The 15729-nt window shown below is 39.0% G+C and overlaps 1 long non-coding RNA gene across 1 annotated transcript; it reads left to right on the plus strand.

Moving 5' to 3' along the window:
- Positions 1-14140: 14140 nt before the first annotated feature.
- On the plus strand, positions 14141-15384 carry LOC142614450 (uncharacterized). Its single transcript, XR_012840452.1, has 3 exons — positions 14141-14310; positions 14738-15076; positions 15216-15384. It is a non-coding gene; the product is annotated as an uncharacterized LOC142614450 (long non-coding RNA).
- The last annotated feature ends 345 nt before the right edge of the window (positions 15385-15729 follow it).

Consider the following 15729-nt stretch of genomic DNA (forward strand, 5'->3'; position numbering starts at 1 on the left):
AGTGAGCCATTTCAGCCAAAGAATGGCAGTACATTCCAAGAATGAGACCTTGATATGCAAGATCTTCCCCTCTAGCCTGGGGCCTGTGGCCATGAGATGGTTTGATGGCTTGAGGGCAGGCTCTATTAGCTTTTTCAAGGAGCTTACTAGAGCATTTGGTTCTCGCTTCATCACGTGCAGTAGAGTTCCTCGGCCATTGGATTCATTATTATCCATGGCCATGAGGGATGGGGAAACCCTAAGAACGTATTCGGATAGGTATTGGGAGATGTTCAATGAAATTGACAGGGACTTCAATGATGTGGCAATAAGGACCTTCAAGGTCGGCCTACTGACGGAGTATGACTTAAGGAAGTCTTTGATGAAAAAGCTTGTCAGAAGCGTACACCGGCTTATGGATCGCATCGACGAGTACAAAAGGGTTGAGGAAGAACAGCAGTAGGAGAAGGGTAAGATGAAGGTTATCCAACAGGAAAGGAGGGATTTCAGGTCGGATAGATACAACGACAATAAGCCTGCAAGAGATTTTTCCAGATAAGCTGGTCATATGCCCCCACAAGTGGTCAACACCATTTTCAAAGAACCAGTGCAACAGCTGTTGGAGAAAATCAGGCATGAGTCTTTCTTCAAATGGCCAAATAAGATGGCAGGGGACCCTCTGAGACGCAACCAAAATCTCCATTGCCATTATCACCAGGAGAAGGGTCACACCACCGAGGATTGTCACACTTTGTGGAATCACTTAGAGCAGTTGGTCAAGGAGGGAAAGCTAAAGCAACTCCTGTATCAGCCTAATGGGCAAGGAAACCAATCAGGAGTGGCAAACCACGGTGGCCCTTCGTCAAGGCCTCCTCTAGGTACAATCAATGTAATTTTCGCGGTACCTGGAAGGACTAGCTCAGCTTCCTTTAGGGTGATGTCAGTGGCTCGGACTTTGGCCGAGGAGTCAAGGGATTAGCCGAAGAGAATTAAGGCGAATATCCTACCAGTTTTAGGTTTCTCGGAAGAGGACAAAGTGGGGACTATCCAGCCTCATGATGATGCCTTGGTGGTAACCCTAAGAATAGGGGACTATGATGTGAAGAGGGTGATGGTCGATCAAGGCAGTGGCGCAAATATCATGTACCCTGACCTGTTTAGAGATTTAAAATTAAAGCTTGAAGATCTTATGGCGTATGACTCACCCTTGATAAGCTTCGAGGGAAAGGCTGTCATTCCAAAAGGGCAAATTAGATTGCCTGTACAATCAGGCCTAGAGGTGGTAAACATAGATTTCATCGTGGTGGATGCCTATTCTCCCTACACGGCAATTGTGGCAAGACCTTGGCTGCATGCATTGGGAGCTGTTTCCTCAACCTTGCATGTTAAGGTTAAGTTTCATTCTGGAGACCAGGTGGTGGAGCTACTTGGGAGTCAGTCTATGGCTCGACAGTGTATCGCGGCTGCAATTCTGCGTCAACCTGAGCCGGAGTCCTCGTCCTCGACTGGCGGAGAGGCGTAGAAATCAAAGTATTTTGGCACAGCCAAGGTAGATGAACCTGCATGTGAGGAATTGGAGAAGATTCTCATAGACGACGACCCTGAGAAGTTCTTTCAGGTAGGGGTTCAATTGCCACAGGAGGAGAAGGAAGAGCTGATTTTGTTTTTAAGAAAAAACATGGACGTATTTGCCTGGAATGCTTATGAGGCCCCTAGGGTTCATCCGAGTTTCATTTGTCATCATTTAAAGGTCAATCCAGCTGCGGTACCAAGGAGGCAATCACCTCGCCGGTCCTCCAAAGAGCATTCCAAGGCTGTTAAAGAGGAAATGCTAAAACTCAAGAAGGCGGGTGCTATCAAAGAAGTTTTTTATCCTGAATGGTTAGCCTATACGGTAGTGGTGAAAAAGAAGAATGGGAAATGGAGAGTTTGTGTGGACTGCACAGATTTGAACAAAGCTTGCCCGAAGGACTCTTTCCCAATGCCTCGGATTGATCCATTGGTGGACGCTACTGTTGGACATCCTCGGATGAGTTTTCTTGACGCTTTCCAAGGTTACCACCAAATACCTTTAGTTGTGGAGGACCAGGAGAAGACTGCATTTGTCACTCCCACAAGAAACTACCATTATAAGGTAATGCCCTTTGGTTTGAAAAACGCAGGCGCTACCTATCAAAGGATGATGACGAGAATGTTTGAGACACAGCTGGGAGAGACTATTGAGGTATATGTGGATGATATGGTGGTAAAGAGTAAAGCAGTTTCTACGCATTTGGAAGATCTGAGCAACAATTTTCAAACGCTAAGAGAGTATAAATTGTGACTCAATGCCTCTAAATGTTCTTTTGGTGTGGGATCGGGCAAGTTTCTAGGCTATATGGTAACTCACCGGGGAATTGAGGTGAATCCTGCTCAGGTTAAGGCCATTAACAACTTACACCCACCTCAAAATCCTAAAGAAGTACAGAGACTAACAGGTATGACCGCTGCCCTCAACCGATTTATATCTCGGTCCACGGACAGATGTAGGCCTTTCTTTCAGTTGTTGAATAAATGGAAGGGTTTTGAATGGACCGAGGAGTGTGCGGTGGCTTTTCAACAGCTTAAAGAGTATCTCTCGCAACCACCCATTATGTCTCGGCCAGAAATTGATGAAGTTCTGTTTGCATATATTGTAGTAGCTAATCATGCAGTTAGTTTGGTTCTTATACGAGATGATAGTAATATCCAGAGGTCAGTTTATTATGTAAGCAAGTCTCTGCATGAAGCCGAGGTGAGTTATTTGCCACTGGAGAAAGCTATTTTAGCGGTGGTGCATGCTACACGAAGGCTTCCTCATTACTTCCAATCCCATACGATGGTTGTCCTTACACAACTCCCTCTCAAATCTATACTTCGGAGTGCGGATTATACGGAAAGAATTGCGAAATGGGGCACTATCCTAGGAGCTTTTGACATCAAATATATGCCTCGCACCTCTATAAAAGGGCAAGTCATCACGGATCTTGTGGCGGAATTTACTGAGCCCTCATTAGAAGAATATATTGAAGGATCAGGCGTGGGTAAAAAATCAATAGGCATGATTTCATGCAAAGAGCCTCCGTTATGGAAAGTGCACGTTGATGGAGCAGCAAATCAAAGAGGATTTGGTGTAGGACTGGTTTTGGTATCCCCGGAGGGAATTACTTTTGAAAAGTCTTTGAGATTGGGGTTCTCGGCCACCAACAACGAAGCAGAATATGAGGCCATCCTCGCAGGGATGAACATGGTTCATAAAATGGAAGGGAAGACGGTACAAATGTTCTCGGATTCATTATTGGTGGTAGGCCAAGTAGAAGGGAAGCTAGAAGCAAGAGATTCAAGAATGCAAGGATACCTAACCCAGGTCAGATGTATGCAATCTAAATTTGAGTCTTTTTCTTTATTACATGTATCCAAATGTTGGAATACCCATGCCGATTCATTAGCCACACTCGCAACATCCTCAGCGCAAAGCCTACCGCGGGTTATCCTTGTCGAAGATTTGTTGAAACGTGCTGAGACAAATGGTAACGTCACTCGAATTCTTCAAATTAGGATAGGGCCTAGTTGGATGGATCAAATAGTAACATTTCTCAAGGATGATATCCTGCCTAAAGAAAAAGTCGAAGCAGATAAAATTCGCAGGAAAGCAACTCGGTTCTGGTTATCAGAGAACCAGAAATTATACAAACGCTCTTTTTCAGGACCATATTTGTTATGTATGCACCCCAAGGCAACGGAGTTACTTTTGGAAGAGTTGCATGAAGGGATTTGTGGAAGTCACACTGGGGGAAGGTCTTTGGCTCATAGAGCCCTTACTCAGGGCTATTGGTGGCCCAATTTGCAGAGGGAGGCGCAGGATTATGCGAAGAAGTGTGACCAATGTCAAAGATTCGCTCCAAACATACATCAACCAGGAGGTGTCCTTAATCCTCTATCTAGACCTTGGCCTTTTGCTCAATGGGGCTAGGACATTGTTGGACCTTTCCCAAAAGCAACAAGAAACAGGCGATGGCTCCTCGTCGGAACGGATTATTTCACCAAATAGGTTGAAGCTGAGCCATTATCGAATATCAAAGACATGGAAGCGAAAAAATTTGTATGGAAAAACATCGTTACCAGGTTTGGCATCCCTCATACTCTCATTTCAGATAATGGTTTACAATTTGATAACAAAGTCTGTAGGAAATACTTTTGTGATCTGGGCATCACGAATAGATATTCCACTCCAGCTTACCCTCAAGGGAATGGCCAAGCCAAGGCCATCAATAAAGTGATAGTTAATGGACTCAAAAAAAGGTTAGGTGACGCTAAGGGAAGATGGGTGGAAGAACTGCCACATGTCTTGTGGACATATCGAACTACCCCACGAAGATTCACAGGAGAAACGCCATTCTCCATGACTTATGGAGCCGAGGCAGTAATACCCCTAGAAACTAGGTTCCCAACCCTAAAGAAAAGCTCCTTCGTTCCAGATAGCAACGATGATCTATTTAGGAGAAATTTAGACTTAGTTGAGGAACGACGAGAGAATGCCATTGTTCAACTAGCTTATTATCAACATAAGCTCAAACAGGGGTATGATTCTCATGTAAAACTGCGACCTCTTGCACCTGGCAACTTGGTATTGAGGAGAGTTTTGGGCACAACAAAGAACCCAGCATGGGGAAAACTAGGGCCCAACTAGGAAGGACCTTATCGTATTACTTCGGTCGCAAGAATAGGGGCTTACAATCTTGAGGATTTGGACGAACATGTTGTACAACGTCCTTGGAATGTAAATAACCTACGAACGTACTATTATTAAATGAAAGGCACTTCGGCCATTTTTGTTAAAACTGCATTGCGTTCATTTTCTTCGTTCATCTAAGTATCAAACTGAAGCTTGGTGTGCCTGGATCCTCGGACCACATACCTCGTCTAAATTGATATTTTTTTATCAAGTGTTAAACAGAACCTTAGTTATGTCTGGTCCTCGGATCATCTACTTTGGGAAAATTAACATTTCAATTGTTTCATCTAAGTATCAAACTGAAGCTTGGAGTGCCTGGATCCTTGGACCACATACCTCGTCTAAATTGATATTTTTTATCAAGTGTTAAACAGAACCTTAGTTATGTCTGGTCCTTGGATCATCTACTTTGGGAAAATTAACATTTCAATTGTTTCATCTAAGTATCAAACTGAAGCTTGGTGTGCCTGGATCATCGGACCACATACCTCGTCTAAATTGATATTTTTTATCAAGTGTTAAATAGAACCTTAGTTATGTCTGGTCCTCGGATCATCTACTTTGGAAAAATTAACATTTCAATTGTTTCATCTAAGTATCAAACTGAAGCTTGGTGTGCCTGGATCCTCGGACCACATACCTCGTCTAAATTGATATTTTTTATCAAGTGTTAAACAGAACCTTAGTTATGTCTGGTCCTCGGATCATCTACTTTGGGAAAATTAACATTTCAATTGTTTCATCTAAGTATCAAATTGAAGCTTGGTGTGCCTGGATCCTCGGACCACATACCTCGTCTAAATTGATATTTTTTATCAAGTGTTAAACAGAACCTTAGTTATGTCTGGTCCTCGGATCATCTACTTTGGGAAAATTAACATTTCAATTGTTTCATCTAAGTATCAAACTGAAGCTTGGTGTGCCTGGATCCTCGGACCACATACCTCGTCTAAATTGATATTTTTTATCAAGTGTCAAACAAAACCTTAGTTATGTCTGGTCCTCGGATCATCTACTTTGGGAAAATTAACATTTCAATTGTTTCATCTAAATATCAAACTGAAGCTTGGTGCGCCTGGATCCTCGGACCACATACCTCGTCTAAATTGATTTTTTTTACCAAGTGTTAAACAGAACCTTAGTTATGTCTGGTCCTCGGATCATCTACTTTGGGAAAATTAACATTCCTTTTCTTTTTATTAAAGTATCAAAGCTTGGTATGCCTAGGTCATTAGACCATATACCTTATTTCATATATTTGACATTGATCAACTAGAGGTCTAAATGAAAAATCAACTGCTTAAAAGTCTCCCTGAGATAGTGATAAACGGATAAGAAATCCATGAGCATCACTTAATGCATCTCCTGGCATATTGAACTGCCTATGGTATCAAGTTTGATCCAGGTTTTGGCTTTGACTTTAGTAAATTAATAAGGGCAAAAGGATTACTATTCTAAATATATAGCAAAACAAAACAAAAGTGAAGGCCATCAAACAAAAAAGAACTTGCGCTTACATAAGATTCAGAAAGTACTTTGTAATTACAAGGAACTTGCAAAATTACACTTAGCAGAAAATAAAGAAAAAACCAAAACTAAGGAAAAGCAGTCACTGCTTCAATTTTATCTTCAGAGGGCCTTTAGGGTCTTGAGGAGGTGGAAGCTGCACCGAGGCCTCATCGGCAATTCCTTTGCCTTTGGAATCATCCTTCAAAGTTATCGGATTTGCTTGATCACCCAGCTCATCCTTGGAAGATTCCTGAAGGTCACTTGAAGGCTGTATGTCTTCTAGTGCCTTTTCTTGTATTGGATCAACTTGCTTGAGGAGATCTTCAGAAAGAGTTGAGTGTTCAGCCTGTTCACCTCTCTTATCCTCAGATGATACCTGGGCAGCTTCATTGTCAGCTTGAGGAACGTCAGAAGCTCGAATTGCTGAAGGATAGTAGACACTCTCTGCTTTCCAAAGAGTAGAAGAGGCATCAACCCAGCTTGGGAAAGTGCCTCATTCCACACTTGGAGGCAGTAATGTCTACATACCTCAAGAACCTGAGCCTTGAAGGTTTCCGTGATCTCCTTCACACCTATCTCGTAACCTTCTTGTTCGGCTAGCTCCTTTGAATTCTCGGCCTCTTCTTTTTCCTTTTCAGCTTTTTCCTTTTCTTCAAGGGCTTTCTCTTTGCCCTTGATGGCCTCCTCTTTAACCCTCTCAGACTCCTTCAGATCTTTTTTCAGATCCTCAATAAGCTTTCGTGCTGCAGGGAGGTTCTCGTCGGCTTGTCGAAGCATCAGTCGCTAGTCCTCGGCCTGTTTAGTGGTTGTTTTGAGATCAGCCTCTAAACCTAACCTTTCACTCTCTGCCTTAACCAACTTGGCTTAGACCCCTTGCAGCTTCTTCTTCTAAATGTCCGAGATCCTTTGGGCGGCTTCACACCTTGATTCCTCGGCCCTCAGATACTTGTATGAGCTGATGGAAATCTCTTCTGCCCTATGGTCAGATTGAACAGCCTGTGAACAAAATATATATATATATATATATATGTATAAGTTTTATAAAAATAAAAAAAATATATATATATATATACAATAAAAAAATAGATAAGGTTTAGAAGAAAAACTTACCATCGCAAGCTCCTTCTTCAGAATCATGAAGACATTGTGGTCTCTTTTCTTTCTAAGCTCACCCATGTCCTCAGGGAGCAGCAACGCTTGCTCCAATGCATCTGCCACACACGCAGCAGTCCCCTCATCAGAGTTTCTGATGGACGCATCCACGGTAATAGCCCGGTCGTCCATGGTCATGTCAGGGAGCCATAGAGGAGCCTGCACGGTCACCTGCGATTCGGTCCTTTTGTCCGACCTGGAATGCATAGTGCGGGCCTACTTACCACCCTTTTCAATCTCGGGCTCTTTAGGAAGAGAGCCCTTTCCTACCTCCATCACTTCCTTTCCCTTCTGCTGATCCCTTTTCCTTTTAAGGTCAGCCAGATTGGTACGTTGAGTTTGGGAAGGAGGAGGAGGAGGAGGGAGCCTAGACTCAGGGCCTTTGTCAGCACCCTTATCCTGGGCCCTAGGGTGCAGTTCCTTAAGAGGCTCTTGAGAGCCTGTGTGACCCTTAAGCACATCTTTTAAACTGGGCTTGACCTTGCGTTGAATGCCCATGTTATCGGACTGGTGAACAATGGCTTGCAAGACTTGTGAAGAGGTGCCGAGGATAGAAATTGAGTCTTCGGGAGAGTGGGGTTGGTTAAAAACCTCGAACTCGTCCTCGGAATCAGATACCTCGACGATGTCTTCTTCTTCCTTTACAGTAGGATGGGAAGACGTGGCTTCACCAAGTACGGATTGTGTGGGAATAGGGACTAAGGGAATCCCAACTGGAACAGGTTGTGGTGGTTGTATTGGTTGAGTGATCAAAGTACCTTGGGGAATAGGAGCCCCCTCCGGTAGCAGGAAACCTTCAACGGCAACGCTAATCCGGGGAAGGCGGGGGTCCTTGGCTTTGATCACGCACTTCGATGCCTAAAAAGCTTTGGAAATTGGATTGTAGCCAAGGATGAGATGAGCCGCTCGGAGTTGGCCGTCAATATGCACAAAAACTTCGGCTTGTAGGATCCTGTCCAAACGTCCAAAATCGACAAGGAGAGGATGACGATCCACTGCGTGTGGATCTGTAGAATTATCCAAAAGGAAAAGGGTAAGAATAAATAAGAAGACAAAAAAGAAAAAATATATAATAATGGTTTTTAGGGTTCTAGATAAAAAACGAAAAACTTCACCTGGAGTCCCCTCCCTTGTCGGACAGGGTAAGCTGTCGTGCCAATTTCCTAATACGATCAGGAAGTCGTTTTTTAGACCCTTATTAGATTCGGGCAGACACTGAATTAGCCTAACTTCTGGATATCTAGATTTTAGGTAATATTCGTCTTTCTTTGTCAGGTAATGGAGGTTATAAACCCAGTTCACGTTGTGATGAGTGAGCCCTAGGTTCATTCTCTCGTTTAAAGCATCTATGGAACCTAAGATCCTAAAGACATTTGGGGCGCACTGGGTGGGAGTTAATCTAAAAGCCCTAAAGTAATCCCTAGTCACGGTTCCCATGGGGATTCTCATTCCCCCTTCGATGAATGCAATCATCGGGATTACTACCTCTCCCGTTTTTCTTTTTACAAAATATTCCTCCTCGTTACAGTACCTAATAGATACGTCTGAGGGGATTCGGAACTTAGCCTTGAACTGTTCTATTTTTTCATTTGAATCCACCAGGGACGCAAATCTACCCATCTTTGAAAAAGGGGGGTGTGAAGAAACTAAAAAAGAACTATGCCGAGGACGAAAGATACAGAGAAAAAGAAAAAGAAAGGGAGAGAAAGAAAACAAAAGAAACAAAGAGCTGATAAGAAGGGGAGAGAGTATGGGAGAACTTACTTTAAAAAAGAAGAAGGCACGGTTACCTTGGACAAAGTATTTGGTAAAATGAGAAGGCACGTGAAGGTAGCAAATGTGGCAGGTACGTTATAAGGTTATTGTAGTGTGAAAGATTTGAAGAAAATTAGTGTTTATATATCAAAAGGAGTTATGAAGCGGGAGAATTCCCGCCTCAACCCAGGAACAGCTCTCGACCGTTGGATATGTGTCACATCGTTGAAACATGGGGGACATAGAGACGCCATAAATTAATTCAGGGGCGCTTCATATGCCGGAGCATCGGGAACATGCGACGGGAAATTCAAAAGTCATTGTCCCCGTCAGCAATATTGCCAAAAATCCGCAAGACAAAAAGGAGATTTAAGTTGAGATCATTTTTTCCTCTCGAGGTGAAGAAATAAAGAATCTCGAGGGGCTATTGTAGGGGCATTGGGCCCAGTAATTTACCAAGGATGGTCCAACAAAGTCTTTTGGGCTAAAAACCAAAATTCGAGGACATCAAATGATCTAGGAGTACATGAATGTACCTCATAAAGAAAATGCCAAGTAAAGATATGATAAACGAGTGACCAATTACGTCCGAGGAATAGATTTGTCCTCGGGTTTTTAAGCCGAGGTCATAAGAAGAGAGGTTTAGTGTCCCCGTGCTATGTTATAAGAAATCCTATGACTACGGGAAGACACGGTACACGTGGAGGACAATAGGAAGAGCGGTGGAATATCTAAGGTAAAGCTGCTACCACCGCCTATACATTAAAAGCTCTGTAATTGATATACTAACTGCATAGATGGAAAGATGGGACCTGAGCATGAGGTTTGGAACTTGGTCCCTGACCCCAGCGGACTTTGGGGAAGAATTGATGGGACAAGTATCCAAAGCCAGCGTTACAACCATGAGGTGGAAGATGATAAAGAGAAGAAGAGGAAGTATAAATAAAGAAAAAGACCTTCGGATGAGGGAGAGGGCTTTTTTCTGTAAAGAAGAAAGACAATAGTCTATGATAATCTACAATTGTAACCAACCTTAGGAAGCAATATTATAAACTATCCTCGGATTATGTCCAAGGAGGAGCTTTTAGTTATACTCTTACAAATAACTCTTTATTTCCTGCCATTGGGCCCGGAGCCCTTTTTTTCTATGTTATTTAAAACCATCCTTGAGAACTAGATTACAAACCCACTCTCTACAAATTTATTGTAAAAAGGTCTTTCAAGCCCTTTTCCTTTCGGTTGTAGATTGGGAATTTGAATTGTGTTCTTACAAGCACATTTCAATCAATAAGCACCTTTAATATATATCTAATATGAAGGGTTATGACATTTCAATAGACACTTTTTGGTATATCCAATTTGAATAGTGATAACCTTTCAATAGGCACATTTTGGTATATATATTAAAACCTATCTTGTATATATACAACTTTTTGTTTTTTAACTCATCCAATAGTTATTCCCATGCATCGCACGGATTAGCGACTAGTGTGTGTGTGTGTGTGTGTATGTGTGTGTGTGTGTGTGTGTGTGTGTATAAAGCTAGAGTCAAGAGAAAATTCAATTAGATCCCAAATTAGATTTCAATTGTGGACTAATTTTGTGTCATGTGTCTACTAAAGTTTTTTAATTTTTGTGCCAAGTGAGTACAAAATATTAAGAGCCCAATATTAATGAAATATAAAAAATAAAAAATCACCACACTCTCTATCTTATTAAAAATTAGAATAAAAATGATCATAAGTATATTTAACTTAGGTAGGAATTTCAACCTGCATCTAATTATGTTTATTTATCTATTTTTAATAATTCATTAAGTGTGTATAATTTTATGATTAATAAAAAGTGTTTATTTTTAAATGAATCCATGCGTATGTATGAGTTACATGCTAGAAAATAGGTAACACTATTGAAATAGTTTCATGAAAAACAAATATATATCCAAATCAATTTAGACAGTATCAAATTCATATTCATCAAGTACAGATTAGTCAATCACAAAAATAAATCCCCCAATCTCACATGCAAACAATTCAAAATTACAATAACAAATCCCTCAATATCACACGCAAACAATTCAAAATTACAATAAAAGGCGTTGAATCATAGGGAAAGAGACATACCAGTTAAAAAACCAAATAAGAAGACAATGATATAATATATGATAGCCAACAACGGAACAACATACCAACTTATTCAAAACTACTACCTTAAATTTTAAGAACTAAGATGTCTATTTCATAGCATTACAGGGAATGATGAAAGCCCTTAAAATGAGGGAGGAAGTTGCAAACTTTTGTAAACCAAGAACTGAAAGTAATTTGACAGAATTGTAAAATAAGGCTTCCTTTCTTATCTAAATATATTATCCAAGGTGTTCATAAATATACATATATATATATATATATATTATCCAAAGTACAAAGATGTGTTAGTCTAATGGAACCATAAAACATGAAAATATATGTTCTTTCTAACAAAGATACAAAGAACTTGAATAATTTTATGACTAATGAAAAACAGGATGGTGTGAATTGTTTTTTACAAAAGGAGTATCTAACCATAATAACTTCGATTTACACTTGTTACAACTTACAAATAAAGAGAACAGGTAAGGGGGTTAATCCTAAATTTAAAGTAAAAATATCACTAACCACGCCAAGAGATGAAGCCTAGGTAGAATTTAACAACAAACTCTAATTGAGGACAATAAGAAAAAAGCTTAGAATTCCTAAATTAATAGCAAACCCTAATTGAAGACAATTAAAAAAGAAATTAGCAGCTTTACTTTGATGAAATTTAAGACTCCAAAAATTTGATTTTAGGTTGAAAGGTGAATTCAATAATATCAATTAGAAAAACCAACTAGGTACATACAATTAAAAATAAATAAATAAATAAAAATCCATTTGATTCTTTCTTTGCTTCTTTTCTAAGTAGGGTTGTAGATGCCGTGCCCTACTTTTCCTTTTTCTTCATCATTCAACCTTAGTTAAAAACAATAACCCAAATACCTAAATCTAAGACAATCATACCCCCAAAAAAAAAAAATGACACAATGCAAAGTTAGAGGACTAAAATGAAAAATTGTGGAACTTAGAGGGCGGGTTTTGCATTTTGGCCAAATTCTTATGTTGATAATAAATACCCACATGAATCCCAATATCCCTAAGACCCAAACGTTGCTTCTTGTAGCTCTCTCTCTCTCTCTCTCTCATTTTCTTCAACACTATTGTTGCTTCCTCTAGTTTTTAACTATTGAAATTTAAACGTTCTAAAACATTGATAAAGAATAGATTTTTTAGTTAAATTCTATGATCTAAAATAATATAGGACGAATTCCAAATTGAAATTTAGTTAGAATTTCTAAGTAATTAAGAAAGGAGAAAATGAATAGAGAGTTTAAAATCGTTTAGGAAAAATTACTTTACCCCCAAAACTGAATTCTTTATTAATGTACCCCCTAAATTATGAAAGTGCACACTTACCCCCTAAACTATTACCCGTGTAACACTTTGCACTACATCCATGGTTACTAGTTTAAAGAAGAAAGTATGCATTCTTATAGTTTAGGTGGTAAGTGTAAAATGGTATAATTTAAAAGGTAAAGTATGCAATCTCATAGTTTGAAAGGGTATGTATAGGGGTGTCCAAACCCAATTGGAGCCCAAAAATCCAATCAAACTGCCCCACGTCGACTAGATTCTAGCTCGAACCGAAGCTCCAGTTGGTCGACAGCGGTTTTTCAATTTCAAGAACCAACATTGGCGAGTCGAGTTTCAAGTTTCCTTCTCCAAAACCCAAGCCACCTGACCTGATCAATGCTATATAAGAAATCCGAACAAATTAAGCAAGATCAAGCTATATCTAGTGAGTTCTCAACCAAATCTAGTGGGATTTAGCCAAATTAGGCCAAATCCTAGCAAATTTCAACAAAAATTTGTAGATTCTAGTGAAAATTTGAAGATTTCAGTGGCAACGTTTTGCAAATTCTAGAAAATTTCACCACTAACTGAACTGACCCAACCAGCACCCAAACTCGAAACCAACTCAACCGATTGACATTAGGGGTCGATTTCGGGTCCCTCCACCCTTTACCCAACGCCGGCGGGTCAAATCTGGGTTGGATCCAAAGTTGGACCGACCCGACCCGTGGATAGGGCTAGGTACATATAATGGGATATATTTTAGGGGAATAAGTGTAAAATAAGATATAGTTTATGGGATAAAGTGTAATTTCCTTAATTGTTTAAGCTTATATAAAAGGATTAATAAAATTTTTGTAAAATTTAATAAGTAATAATAAATAAATTAATAATAAAAGGACTAGATGAAGAATTTGAATCCTAATCAAGTTAGGATTTTTATCAATAATAATAATTGGATTAAATGAAGAATTTGAGTCCTAATCAACTTAGGATTTTTATCAGGATTAAATGAAGAATTTAAATCCTATATCAATAACAAAATAAATGAAGAATTTGAATCCTAATCAAGTTAGGATTTTTACAATCTAAAAGACAATAACATTTTTTTTTAATTGCTGCAATTTGGCGGTGCAGCCACTTAGTACGACTTCTAAATCCAAATTTTATTATATAGTGTACTGTATAGATATATAGATATGGTCATATAGATTAGAGATTATATGTCATTATTATAATAAAAATTAGATATTAGATTTAATATGTAATATATTCATACATATTTTATTTATGTTTTTTTAATGCCAAAAATTAATACGTTTCTTTAAGCTTTAGCCCGAATAAGGAAGAATTTAACTAAATTAACGGAAAGCCGCAAGTTGCCAACAGACTAAAGTAATGCACGGCTAGTTTCTCTACTTCGACATTACACGCAATCAACGGTCATTTTTAATGCTCTCAAGATTTTGAACCGGATATTTCTGAACCTTCTTGGGCTTTGGCCCATTTTGAGCCTCTGTTTACCTTCTATTTATTTTCCTTTTTCTTTTTCTTTTTTTTCTTTCTTAGCTCTCCTTTGGGGTAGCTCGTAGTTCGTACTCTGAAAATTAAGTAAATATTAAATAAGTTAAGAGCACGGAAATCGTTTATTACAAAACATTTGTGCAATCTAAAGTCCTTGAATTCAGCCACTTGCTTTGGTTAATCAGTGGAGTGCGAACCTTCATTCTTCACCAGGTAAGTTTTTTTATTCTCTTTTTTGTCCTCTTTGTATTATTCCAGATTTTTTTTTTTAAGAAGATTCTTAGAAACCCAAGTGATTCCCATAGAAAAATACAATCAACCTTTATAATACAATGCAACATGGATGCAAAACAAGAGCAAGAAATCATTTGCCTATTCTTCAAAGCCTTTGGTTGAATGATAGTTTTTTGGCCATTTTACCCATACATGTGGCAAGTGGAACTCGTTGATGACACGTTGAATTTGCTCGTTCATTCTGTTTTTGATTTAGTATTTTCCATGAATGGACACCACTATGAAATTATTTTGAATTGGGCTCAATTTCGTCTTGTGAATATTTTCATTCATTTCTGCAATTTCTCTTCTTCCTTGTAAATCAATGCAACAAAAGTAAACATTAATGACCATATTCATTATTCAGGTTGTTACTCACAGCAAAGATGGAAGAACCTGCTAAAGAAACAAATCATGAAATTGAGATGATGCAAGAAGAAGAAAGAGAAAATGATGATTGCAATCCTAAACAACTGCCGAACACATCTTTTCTATCTGAGTTGAACCTCTTAATGGTGTTATTTTCAGCATTTTCTTTACTTGATGACGAAAGATTAAATTACATGGAGAGCAAAGGCAAAAATGCAAAAGACCATGAAGCTAAAGTTTGCATATCACGAATACACAGCAACAGACGCGAAGTAAATGAAGTCAAGCTCATGAAGCAATCAGCACCTAGGATTCACACAATCATACGCGATTCCAGGTACAATTTAGGATGTCTTTCACAAAGATTCTACAAATTTACATCTGAGTACTTTACTCTCTGTAGCAAACAAAGCTGCAATTTTCTTGTCATCCAATATCAAGATATTAATAATGTCTTCCTCTTGCTATATGTTCAGGCATGGCAGAAGAATGTGACAAAAATTGTCTACCAAGAAAAGAATGCCGGTCGCGAGGAGAAAAAAGAAGGCAAAGATCTCACTCAAGATCTCTATTTGTACTGTGTATGACCATTGGTAAAAGCAAACCGCAAAATGTTTATAAAAAATTTTGCTCATTAAGTTCTTTTGTATATTTTTAATCAAATAACTATTACATTATCATTATTATTTTATTTTAAATAAAAAGCTTAAATGATAAATAAGTTTTAAATTCTGGAATAATAACTCTATATTTTCACCAAAGGAGTGACACATACATGTTGGCACCAGCTAATCTCTAAACAAAAATAACTACAGGTGAAAGGTGATTGGAATCTTCCTTTTGCAATGGACAAGGGAGAATTTAGCGACTATCTTTCAGACACTTTGAATCTAGAATTAACTATAAACTCAACAGGTTGCTTGCACAGCAACTCATCAGCAGTTCTTATTCTACCTTTTTAGATAGTTCAAACTCATCAAATAAAATCAC

The sequence above is a fragment of the Castanea sativa genome, chromosome 11, assembly GCF_040712315.1.
Source record: "Castanea sativa cultivar Marrone di Chiusa Pesio chromosome 11, ASM4071231v1".
Classification (NCBI taxonomy): Eukaryota; Viridiplantae; Streptophyta; class Magnoliopsida; order Fagales; family Fagaceae; genus Castanea; species Castanea sativa.